Source organism: Accipiter gentilis, chromosome 7, assembly GCF_929443795.1.
Source record: "Accipiter gentilis chromosome 7, bAccGen1.1, whole genome shotgun sequence".
NCBI classification, from domain to species: domain Eukaryota; kingdom Metazoa; phylum Chordata; class Aves; order Accipitriformes; family Accipitridae; genus Astur; species Astur gentilis.
The window spans coordinates 32205409-32218503 of NC_064886.1; the positions used below are offsets into that span (position 1 = coordinate 32205409).

At 35.3% G+C, this 13095-nt stretch overlaps 1 long non-coding RNA gene across 3 annotated transcripts; it reads right to left on the reverse strand.

Moving 5' to 3' along the window:
- Window positions 1–228: 228 nt before the first annotated feature.
- On the reverse strand, window positions 229–13095 carry LOC126040388 (uncharacterized). 3 transcript variants are annotated; one of them, XR_007506632.1, is made up of 3 exons: window positions 12574–13095; window positions 11403–11945; window positions 229–3032 (listed from the first exon to the last, which is right to left on the reverse strand). It is a non-coding gene; the product is annotated as an uncharacterized LOC126040388 (long non-coding RNA). The 3 variants fall into 3 exon arrangements; XR_007506630.1 differs by lacking the exon at window positions 229–3032 and having other exon boundaries at window positions 4271–11514; window positions 11882–11945; XR_007506631.1 differs by lacking the exon at window positions 229–3032 and adding an exon at window positions 4271–11288.

Here is a 13095-nt window from a genome sequence, read left to right on the forward strand (position 1 = left end):
TTTTTTTTAGAAATGGCTTTCATGTCAGTGTAAAAGGCTGCACAACCCAAAATTATTTCTTTTTCTGGAAGTTTTTCTTGTTTCGTTGCATATCTGGACCAAAATCTTCAATGTATGAAAAGATTACATTATGTGATAAAAGGTCAAACATTCAACAGCATACAGAAGATAAGAGATTTCACAACCATTTATGTTTTGGCTCCTTATCTTCAAAGTGGCAACAAAATATAACGCTTGGTAAAAAAACAAACACTGACCAACTTGCAGGTACTTTGGGACAAAATATTTGCCAAACATTCAATTTTAATAACATTGTCTTTTTATATACAAAATTTACTTGTAACACATGCTACACTTGCTCTAAAAGGAATTATCTCTTCATAATTAATTAAAAGCAACTATATTTACACGGCCATCAAAACTGGGTTGGTAAGATCAAGCATTAGTGTTCCAATGTTCTTCATTTTTACACTAAGCCTGAACTTGCTTCTCCAGTGAATTAAAGACAAATGTTACGATTTTGTCATTTGTTTCTGCAGTAGGTAAATGCGATTCAGTGTCTTCCTTTAAACATGTCTTCCTATGATACTAGCAATGTCATAAGGACACATGCTACCTCTCTCTATTCAACACATCTATTCTCTTCAGAAATTAAGTCATGGTGTTTCAATACCCAGGCTTAGGGACAAGTTTCCTTGTTGAGGAACAGACCAACCCATTGCTGACACATTTCCTCCTACTGAGTGCTGGTAAGCATGTATACTGTAAGGAGGAGTAAAAGACCATTAAAAAAATAATGTTGTCTATGACTACTTTTAAATGAATGAATGAAACAAAACACAAAGCACAAAGGTTTGTTTCCTGTTGTGTTTAACACCGAAAATGACAGGTAACTAAATGCAGGTTTTATGCAGCTATTCTTGCCCACCAGCAGATGCGTGGAACATCAGATACAGCAGAATCTTTGAATTTCAATTGCAAACACGAGGACAGTATATGTAATATACTTCCTGTATGTCAAGTCATCAATTCTGTAGCTTTAGCTTCATATGATACAGTTTCCAGGGGCATGAACAAAATAGAGCCACTTACTTCAATCTCAGCCCATGGGAATGGGAAAGAAAAAGCAGGCAAACATACTTACATAATTACTAAAAACAGAAGAGTCAAAATATAGAAACTAAAGAAATCCATTGAAAGGAATAATACTTCATTACTTCCTAAAAAACACTTCAACATAGAAACATGAGATGCTGCTAAGTGGATTAGCTGCAATACAAATTCTATTGAACAGAACAGGCCTTCTAACAACTTGCAATTTGCATTTCTCCATGGAGGACTGGTGATTAGTTTTTCATTAATTGCAGCAACCTGTTAATACTATCCCAGACATGTTCCACTGGCTACCAAAATCACTTTTTTCATTATAAATTCTTATTAGTTGTTGTATGTATTTAATGCTAACATATCAGTTAGATTGGGTTTTCCTGTTATTAATACAGGATCTTCTGAAACCTTGGACTACTTATGAAAGAGGTTGGGGGCAAGGCTGGATAGGATTAGCCATAGTTTGTATTATCTATCTTTGAGAAAGTACCTGTACTTGGGTTTTTTCAGTCTTGTAAACCTTGTGCCATGCTGTGACCTTTTAATACTCACGCTTGTCAAAAGGTAGACACTTAAATTCATTTAGAAGAGTGAAAACATTACAAGTATGTTAATAACACAAAACACAGATATTTTTAGAAAGTTCTGTATAACCAAGGATTTTCTCATTTGAGCAAAATGTTTAATGAATTCATATTGCTTTTCATATATTCATCTCCAATTTTAGCAAAATCCTTTGAAGAAATAAGTATCCAGGCATGCAGAAACACAGGATAAATTCTCAAGTTATTTTTCTGAGTTGCTGTGTCCCTTTCTCTTCCACCCCACAAAATACCCCGAAAATTGTATTCACCATCCTAACGTAAATTATGTTTAGAATATATCGTGTTTAATATAGTGAAAGCTTTTATTAAAGCTAAACTAACAAAGATGTCCAGTTTTCAGAGTTAAAAGATCAGTTTCTTTTCTATCACATTAAATAAATGACCAGTAAAATTGTAGGCACAGAAAATGCATTCTGTATTCAATGTAATAGTGAAATATTTGGCTTTGCCAGCAACAGACCGAGTACTCTATTTTATGTAGAAAAGGATGTGGTTTGCTTGGTTAGCTTGGAAATAAATGCACTGAAAAATAGTGGAAGCTTTCAAAACACAGAGAAGTACAACTTAGTGCTGGTTTCCTATAAAGCTGCAGAATGTAGGTCCCTTTCAGCTGTTAAAAGATTGAAGAATGACTTGGCGTAGAACAATAATGTCAGAAGAACAGGGAAGTGCACACTAGACAGCCATAAGAACTTCATTTGACTTGTATTGGCAATTGATTTAAATGGAATTGCAACTACCCATCAAGGTCAAGAGTGCTTTCTTGACACTAGGGACCTCTGTGTCAACTGTAAATGTACAATGGTCATCTATTTTTTACAAACACTTTCAAATCATTATAAATCATGTTTTAGAATGATTGTTTTAATGTTCTAGGTAATGTGATTTTACCGAACAGTAGTATTGCTAACTGAACACTTTGCAATATATTCTTTGATATACAAATTACTCCATGAAATTAATACCCTTTATCAGATTCTACACAGCTTAACTGAAAGAGACAGATCACACCAGGTACCTCCCATTTCAGTATAGCAATGATACTTTTAAGACAGCAACTTTGCGATTTCAGGACCACAAGGTCTTACAACAAGGTCTTGCTTAACATTAGAAAAATGTTAAACTAACACTTGAATAAATTCTAAAACACTGGTTCCAAGTCAAAATCTCTGGAATGTTCTGCAACTTCTATAATAGATTCTTCTCCCACTGAAGTTGAGGACAACCTGTTTATTTGAATTTTGTATACTTACAAAGAGCCCGCGCTGTGACAATTGCGGGGGTTTTTTTATTCCTCCAACAAACTGTGTGTTCATGGTGCTGTAAATACAAATAAAAATCACATCTTTGCTTTTGGGATACTAATAATCTAGGTTCCTGACCTACAGAGATGAGGGGTACCCTCTAAACCTCATTTCTATGTATTTCTAAGAAATTATTAACATTAACTATGTTCAGCTCATATATATTGTTCCCTTACTTTTCTTTCTGATGTAAATATATTTTGATGATAAAGAGCCATAAGGTTAAAATCAGAAAGAAGAAGAGGCTCACAGTGAATTACATTCCTCACAGGAATACTGTTGCTACCTCAGTTATTCTGCTGCTTTGTCACTCACTGCATTCATACCTTTGGAAATTTTGTAAAAACATAGAAATTAGCTTAAGAAACGGTGAAGTGTGACAAAGAGAAAACCACAGCACAGATCAGAAGTAAAAGACCAGATCTATGTCTTTGTGAAATAATAGTATTTGTATTGGCTTCAGTAACCACTGGCACAGCCCAAACAGCATTCATGTGTTGTAATCTCCGTTTGGCTTGTGGTTTGTAATTCTCTATCTGCTTTTAAAATCTAATAACATGTCATTCTGGAGCTATAATTCAACTTACATACTCATTTATATTTAATATTCCTACTTCATGAGGAGTTGAAAAAATTGTCAACTGGTCAACAAAACAAATGAAACATGAGTAAAGAATATAAGGGTAAACAGCTCTAAATGCCATATCTGAGTATAAACATAAAACCCTAAAGATTGAATAAACCCAAAACTTAATAATCAATATAACCTTATTTTTCAATAAATTATCACTGAATTATTTTAACTATTACATATGTAATCTTTAATCAGTTATTGGGACTCCTTTAGCAGCAGTTACATAAAGGGTTTCCTTCAAATCAGTTTTTAAGTGATGTATAAATACATCACTAACATTATTTTTCTGCATTTGTTAGGGTAGCTACTTTTGAATGTTGTTTCTTCAACATCATTAAGTTGTATAATAGATACCTCTTTTGACTTCTAGTCCAAACTCGTGTTAGTCTCGCAGAACAGCAACACCTGAGCAGCAATGCAAGGCACACAGCAAAATTGTTGTGGAGTATTACTACACACCAACTGGCTTCCCAGCCAGAAGTTGTTTTAGAAGTTTGTAAAAATAAATGCTTTTAACCTTTTCTTCTAGTGCCTCCTATTTTGACTAATTAGCTAATAATAATTTAGTAACCTAATAGTAATTGACAACATAGAAATGCATAATAACCATGTCCTGAAAACTGACATGAGCAGTATTATATCACCCAATATACTGGCTTTCATACAACTATTTCATTACCTGCAAGGTTCTTGGTAATGAATATGCTATTAAAAGGGTTTTTTTAATTTTCATGTTTCTCATGTTGTAATTCTCCAATAAATTTCTCTGACTTCCAACATAAATAAGTTTCATTATTCCTCATTATTAAAAGAAACAAACACATTCTCCTTCACTGAAAGGGTGTCATATAATTAGATGACCTTCCTACATAAAATCATGAATGAAAAAGGACCTGACAACTTGCAGGAAAATATTTAATCAGACATTAGGACATTAAATATAGTTAGTCAAGACACAAGACATTATTATACTAACAAATGCTTTCAGAAACAGTCTTTTACAATACAAGAGATCAAAACAGACTTTAGTTTTACTACACCATTAGACAAGTCCCAGCTTTCCAACAATTTATCACCGATTTCTTCATTTGGTTGCTTTAAACATGCTTTTAAAACATACTTGATAACTAGTAAAAATTGTATACAATGCAAATGACATTTCAGATAAGTTTTATTGACTTAATGCTCTGGTAATAAAATTATAACAATCAGTATTATTTTGATTTATTGCAAATTTTACTTTCACCTTTAATGGACTTGGTGTATGGCAGAATTGAATGTAATGCTGCTGCCACCTCAAGGTCACTACAGAAAAGTGTGATGGTTCATTTTGGTCTACTCATATCTAATAAACAGTAACAAGATTCAATAACTAAGAATGAATGGACTCCTTTGTTTTCATGCAGTTGTTCGACGCGCACTGTGTGCAGATTCCACATGCATATTTGCAATGAAAAGATAATTTTATGTCTCTGTACACGGAAGTGCATACACATGCACCTGCAGACCTGCATGCACATACAGTGCTAAGGGTTAGAGAAAAAAAATTCTGGATGTCAAGGAACGTTCATAAAGTGAGCCAAACCATGAGATCCTAATTTTATACAAACTCGTGAACAAGAATTTGACTTAGTAAAATTGAAAAGGGAATTAAAAATTTGGTCCAGTACCTTTCCAGGGTGTATGTTTGTTGCTTTTCTAAACTTGCAGATTAAAATCACAGTAGGATGGAAAACTCCCGTTTGTCATATTTATGTTAGTGTTTTAATGTATATTTTGAGGGAAAAGTGCACATTAAGTTCTGTAGCACGGATAGGAAATTGTGTAAACTTGCTTATTTAAGATTTTGGAGGTCACATAAATATTTTAATGAAGAAAACTGGAACAATGTACTTACTGGGTACTATGAAACATCTGCAGTGTTGTGTGTTTGTACGGATGTTCAGAAATTATATAAGTTTGTACTCCTAAAAGTTCTACAGGAGCATAACAGAAGCCTCACACCATCATACACATGACATATATGTGGTCAGCTATATAAATTTTGCAAAATTTATCAAGGTTAGGTTAACATGACTGCTACACTGAACTTATCTTCAAAATGTCACACTCTAAAATTACAGTCTACTGCTTAAAACCCATCTCAAGCACCTACATGCTTGATTAAAATACCCTAACTAATCCCATTTGGCAAAAACCAGATTGCACTTCAAGTAAACCAGTCTGCAAGAGGAGATCAATCTATGCAACATAAGGAAAGTTGCCAAGACTAGCCAGACCATTCACTGAAGGACAGATGACTGGTCCACAACTCCCTTTAATGATATGAGAAGTACTCAAAAGCATTTGTTATTTTTTTTTAAGTTATCTAGTTTCCATGCTGAGCATATTCTGATCTATATTGGTAATTGATACTGAAATTAAGTCATGGATATACCAGAGTTTCACACCTGACTGGATTTACAAATTTTTGGTGGTATTTTATCCTTTGGGAGCTAGCATGTAGTACATACTCTAGAAGTTCTTTCTTGCAACAGAAATTAGTGTATTTTAGTCTACAATGACTGATTTACCAAGGAGGAAAAAGTAATGCTTTTTAACTACAACTGTAAAAAAAAAAAAAAATTAGCAATTAAATCAATTACAGGACTACTGGCTATATTAGAATTCCAGGGAGTCCAATTCTTTTTAGGGATCTCCTTTCACATGTGAAATATTAATTTATCTAATGTAGAATCTGATTCCAGGCTTCCTGCAGCTTATCATTCAAAAATGAATTCTCTTGAATGTGTAAAACACACACTGAGGACAGTCACTGGGGCATGTATGAATGGCAAATGTAACAACTGGGATCAGTATGTACCCAGCTATAATACAACACTTCACATACAGCTAATTTCTCTTAAGAATGCAAAGGACACTTCTGTATTTTCACTAACTGCAACAAGAAAAAACAGTGGTAGTCTGCTGTAGGAGTGTTCTGTGCACAACTCCCCTTGCTACAACTGCCAGTAATAAATCACATTCTATCCTCCCTTAATTGGATTACATACCTAAGAAAGCACTGTTTGGCGTAAGAGCGGGCAAAAATATCAGTATCTATGCAAAGTAATAAAAAGGGAAAATAATAATGGACATTAAAATATAGTACATCATGTGGCAGCTCTCTATGAACTGCCTTGATATTTTGTGCATAGCTAAATAATTTTTGTCCCTATTCTAAGTGGAGTTTCCCCATGGCCAATTCAGCAGTAAAAGCCAATCCAACAGACATCAGAAAACTGCATATTCTAAGGGCTAGGAGAAGCCCTGAGCCTTTTGAAGAAAGTGGTGAAATACCTCTTAAGAATCACACCTGTTAATTTATCATTTCCCCCAAAAAAGAAAAAGATGGCAATGAGGTCCAGTTGTCACCTCCAGTGGGCAATATCATTTCCACAACTGTAGAGAACTTGAAACTGGTAAAGGGGCAGGCTAACTGGAAAGCTAGATTCTGTTGACATTCAGAGGTTTTCACTGCCCTAGCTCACTGTGGAATCAAGTCCAAAGAATCAACAAATTGTAGCTCCCCTAACAATTTCTCCTGCAGTGCCCTGATTTCAGAGGATACAGTGCTCTTGATTCCATACTTTGCCTTGAAATACAAATTAAGCAGAATATGGCATGGTTTGGCTATTTTTTAAATGTACTTTTGCAAAGGCAGGAGAACACTGGTGTTTGCAGCATTTGTTCAAGTCGTAATGCATCCTACTACCTTCAGTCACCATTGCAAACTCACTCCTTTTCAATATAGAATCATAAAATGACAGTTACATAGAAAAAAATATAGATTAAAAGAATTGTTACTTATTTTTAAGAATTTTATAAATCTTTCTCTCCTGTTTCTTCCTTCCCCCAGTCCTATTCACACTCAACTACAGCTCAGATTTATCCTCTTCTGCTTTACACTCACTGCAGACCTTCCAATGAGAGTCAAATATGTCCATTGTGATACTTTGACCAAGTGTATAAAAATCATCTACTAACATACTAATAGTAGTTAGGGATGTGATTTTTGGTGAAATTTTTGAGTAAGATTTAATACAGAATGCAGTTATGTTTTGCCAATATCACTGACAGAAATAAGCTTTCACTTCACAGATGAAACCAGCAGATACAGCAGTTGTGAAAAGAATTGCTGTGCCAGTATGACTTCTATATAAAAAAGTTCCTGTTGGTACAGTTCTATCAGAAAAACACCTTTATTTATTGTAGAGAACATTTTACTACCTTGACTTGAGCCGTGGTGAAGCTTTCCATAATATCTCACTATTTTCAGCTCACCTGGTTATAGTTTCTTTCTCCTATATACCAGAAGAGCTATGAAGGAAGTTAGCTTACCCTAGCTTCTACTCTTAGTACATCACCAGCAATCTCACGTCAAGTGATTTTTCACATTCTCTTAAACTCAGTGCCTCCTAATAACTGACTGGTGGGTTCTATGAAAATATAGCTATAAGTTTTACATTTTAGAGCACCTAACATTTAGGGTTTAGTTTTGCTTTTTTCAGTTCTGTTTGGTTCACTCTCTTCTCCAGCTGTATAAATTTTATGACTCAAAATTCTCTGGTCAGTAACACACTCCCAAAACCACACACATGACTTCAAAATTTTAAGGAAATATCTAAGGAAAAAGATGAGCCTTTCCCTGTTTCTTACCAATGAAAAGTCAGTTAAAGAACATACAATATATTCTACAGAATGGCATGAGGGGAATTTTGCAAAAAATTATATTCTCTTATTCCTGAGAAAAAGTTGTAAATACAAGTGAAGAAGCTGATGAGAAAGAAATACAGAATTTTTTTTCTGTAAAAAGCAATTCCAAATAAGTGACTTATGGTCAAATAACTAAGATTCAAGGGAAAGAAAGTAAGTTTGCAAATAATAGGACAGATGCTGTTAAATCATCTCTAAATTGCAATTATGTATTTTACATATACACTTACTTGCACACATAAAATTGGATTTACGTATAGCTTAGAGGTGGCCCTGAATCATAGGGTTTAAATCTGGAGTCAAGCCTATATCTGCAGACCCATAAAGCGGGGGAAGTAGGGGATTGAACATAGGGATTTTTGGTTTCATTTCCTGTACAAATTAAAGTACATGTGATTTTAGGCAACAGAATAAGTCATATAAGAAAGCAGAGTCAAAGAGATTTCCCTTTAATTCACAGAAAGGTATACGTAAAGTATAGAGTGAAAAAAAATCTCATCACTTCATAACACGTCATGAAAAAATACAAGATCTAAAGGAACGAGAGATTCATTGATTTGCAGTGTTAGCAGTACTAAAATAATTAAAAGACAGATCAAGGGAAAACAAAACAGAAAAAATAAGTTTAAAATGTGATGGCTGTTCTCTGAATATATGACATATATCAGATTTACAGCTTTTTAGTGAATACTAATAATTTAGATTTAGTAAACGTATTAGTAACCATCTTCTCAAAAAATAGGAGATACGTATCTAAATTAAACTAATATAAATCAGCCCCTAGATGTCATTGTTGCAGCTGAAATATCACTTAATACAGAACTTTCCTAATTCTGTAGTAGAAAAGGCTGCGTAAAGCAAAATAAACCATCTAAGTAATATAAATTCTGCTCAGTTTTAATGCCTCAATGCCAAAGCACAAAGACCTCTCAGGCTATAACAAAAAAGGTAACTAACTTCAACTATACAAAAGGGTTGTATACAAGATTCAGATTCTGACAGCAGGTAAGTGAAATCACCTCAAAGGACACTGCAATCTAAACCTCATAGTGTAAAACATATACCCCTTTCACAAGGGAAGATTCTTCCTAAGTCCTATCAATTTTTGCCTCAATACTAAAAGCATTGACATTTCATACACTTAACACAATTCTATCTGGAATAGTTGTAAATGTTCTCTCTATATATACAAAAATTTAAATATTGTTTTTTAAATCTTACAAGTTTTTGTTTTCTACAATATCTTGTAGCAATGAGTTCCAGAGGTTATTTACACATACATAAGAGAAAAAAAAAAATCTAAAACTTCCTGTACCTGTTTTGAAAGGGCAACCATTCAACTTCAGTGAATATCTAATTAGTCTAACAGTAGGAGAAGCATATTTAAAGTGTAATTTACTTTCTTTATACTATTTATCTTTATATATCTATCATGTTCTATTTTATCGTCTGTCTAAATGAAGCAATGCAGTGTTTATTCTTCCCTGTATAATTTTTCAGTACTTCTAATAATTCCTAATCCATCTGCAATATTTTCCCTCAGAATATAATAAAGTCCTATTTCATAAATGAATAACACAGTATCATTTTTTGCTATACAGTGTTCTTACCACTCTTGTCTTACTCTCTGTATTTTCATAGATTATACAGCAGGTTTGCCAACTTCTATGTTTAGAGGGTCAAAATGTTCCCTGTGTAAGGCTCCATTTCACAGTAAGGACTCCCAAGATGCCAGCCTGATAAATCAAAGTAGCCAATACATATGCACCTCTGTAAATATATGCAAATTCTTCCACCATTTTTTGAGAAACTCCCCAAACTTTATTTTTCATGTGATAATCAACTGTATTTTATGCACTCTACACTTTTTTTTCCAGAATCAGAACAACTATGAGCAGCTAAACCTAGTACGCGGATACAGACAGTATGAAACAGATTCTGTCATCCAAAAAGAATGAGAAAACTAAGTCCAGGCTCATGTGTTGCAGTTAGTCTATAAAGATGGCAGAAAAAATCCTAGTTGCCAATAGTGTTGCAATGCTACCGCAAATTTCTTTTTTTTATGGTGGATCTACTTCATGATAGATAAAGGCCACCTCCACGCTGCCAAGACCTAAAACTTAAGTAAAATAAAAAAGAAAAAAACCCCTACTTCTTTATGTGCCACTCAAAGTGCTCACACAGTACTCTTGGCCACCATTCTCCCAGGAGGAGATGTACAAGCCAAGGCCTCCATTCCATCCAGTGCTCCCTGCAAGATTCACTTCTGTTGTGCATAGAGCTATGAAGCAGTTTATTTAATCTCCACTCAGGAGATTCAGGGACCCCATTTATATAACACGTTATAATAATGTGAAAATTATAAAGCTTTTGGAATGGTTTTGGAACAGCCAGGCACAAAAGTGTAGACAAATTGAATTTTTTATTGACAACTATATAACTCATTGCTGTTCAAGTCATTAATGAAAATAAGCCTAATCATTAATCTTGATGACTGAAACGAGTTTGAGACTGAGGCCACAAAGAATAAACAGACACCTTGTAGGCAAGTTACTATAAGTAGATTTCTCTTATTTTAAAAGTGTACACAAAAAAGTGTGTATACTTTGCATGTATCTACTTCAAGATAGCATCTTTGCTGATGTAGCTCTTGGTGTTTCTAGACTATGTATTACTCTTTTAAATTAAGCTTATAATGTTTACCATAAAAGTCATGCCACTGACATTCTGTACATATTTACAGTAATTATGAAGCAATTTTGTATAAACTTTTACAAAAACATCAACATTCTGAACATATTATGCTCCATACAAGTGTATCATCTCTAGCACTCAGGGATAGTTGCCTTATCGAAACTTCATTTGGTTTCATGTCTCCTTCAACTTGAAAGCAATGAAAATGAAAAATATGAAAAGAACTTTGTGAATTAAGAAGCCTTTCAAATGACTGTAAAAATGTAAAAACGAAATCTGTTTTGTTTGTACAATCATACTTACCCAGAGAATGAAATCTTAACTTAGTCCAGGTTTAATTACAACAGGACAGACCGTTACTTATTATGAATACAGTATTTTTAATCCAGACATATCAGATCCTAGCGTATTTTGCCTGGAAAAAGGAGGGTGAGAATTCTGTATCTACAAGAGTGATTCAATTCAGATAACCAGTTAATTAAACTATGACTAATACAGAAGTGGAAACTAAGCTTTTAAAGGAACAGGGTCCATGAAAAATAATCACATTTCTATGAAAAGGCTCCATTTAATATGGCAGAAAAGCTGAAACAAGCTGCTATTTTATTACTACTACTACATTTGACATTGTGAATACTATGCAGCTTCAATTTTTTTTCTTTTTTAATGAAATGTATTTTAGTAGGTGTTAAGAAGATAGGTTGTATCCTTGCATTTTCCCCACAGCAATTTCTTTAAAAAAAAAAAAAAGTCTTACCAAAATCTTACCAAAGTTATCTTACCATGTCACAGACTGTAGGATAAGGTTTGAAGTGTCTTAAACTTCACACAACTAAGCAGAGCTTCCTAATTGAAGGAATCAAAGTAACAAAGTAAAATTAGAGATTAAATAATGCCTATTGAAAGGATGGCTAAATCCATCTCTTGAATAATACCTGATCTGCCAACATTTCAAACCCATCTCCTATGTCTATGTAACAATACACCATCATTAACAGAACTCCAAGCTCTGGGAGAAAGTGAACTTTGCAAAAAGTTGCTACAGTTTTACCAGGTCCCTCCTAAATCCAACTGTAGACCCAGCCACATTAATATACTCCAAGCCCCTTTCTGGAAATGAACGTTAGATTTTACTTGCCATCACCCAGCCATGAGCCCCTTCTGAAACTCATTATTCCCCTGACTCTTCAGTTTATATGAAATATGTCATAAATTCACAGCATGTAACATTTCTGGTATGTAGCTTCCTAGGTTGCTCCTGACACGCAGCGTATGCTTTCAACTCCATATTCCCGCTAACTTAAATTGCTAAACCTTCTTGTCAGTTCTCTGCAGTTCACGCTTGGAAACATTTGCATTGATTTGCCATTTTAGACCCGAAATGTGGGAGCTGTTGTATTGGTTGGGTTTGGGTTTGTTGTTTTTTTTTTTCACTACAGGTGTTTACCATTTGAAACCCGTGCTGAAAGAATACCTTTTGGGAGACCACACCATTTCTTGAAGCGCGTCGTGCTGCCCGGCTTGGCACTGGGTACCGCAATATTGACAAACTCCTGACTGACAAAGGCAAGAAGCCAGGGGATCACCTAAGCACAGCGCCTGGAAGGTAAACACCAATTATTTTGAGGCTCTGAATAAAACCACCAGCTCAGCCGCGCTGGGCCACCACGAGTGGCTGTGCATCGCTCTCCACGCCGAGTGGAAATTGAAGTTAAGATGATAAACGTATCCGACGGAGCCACCCAACACCAGTAGTGCCCTCGCAAGAGGCTGGCGGCAGCGGTCTGTGGAGAGGGCCAGAGGAGCGCAACCGCCCCGCCACACGGCTCCAATCTCGCCTTAGGGACGGAGCCAGCGCGGAGGCGGGGGCCGCTGGCGACGGGGCAGGCCAGCCCTGTGACAGCCCCACCGGCCTGCGTGGCGCTCGGCGCGACGAGCCCCGCGGCACCGAGCAGGGACGAGGCGGGGCGCGGCCGCGCCGGCGCCGGCGCTCGTC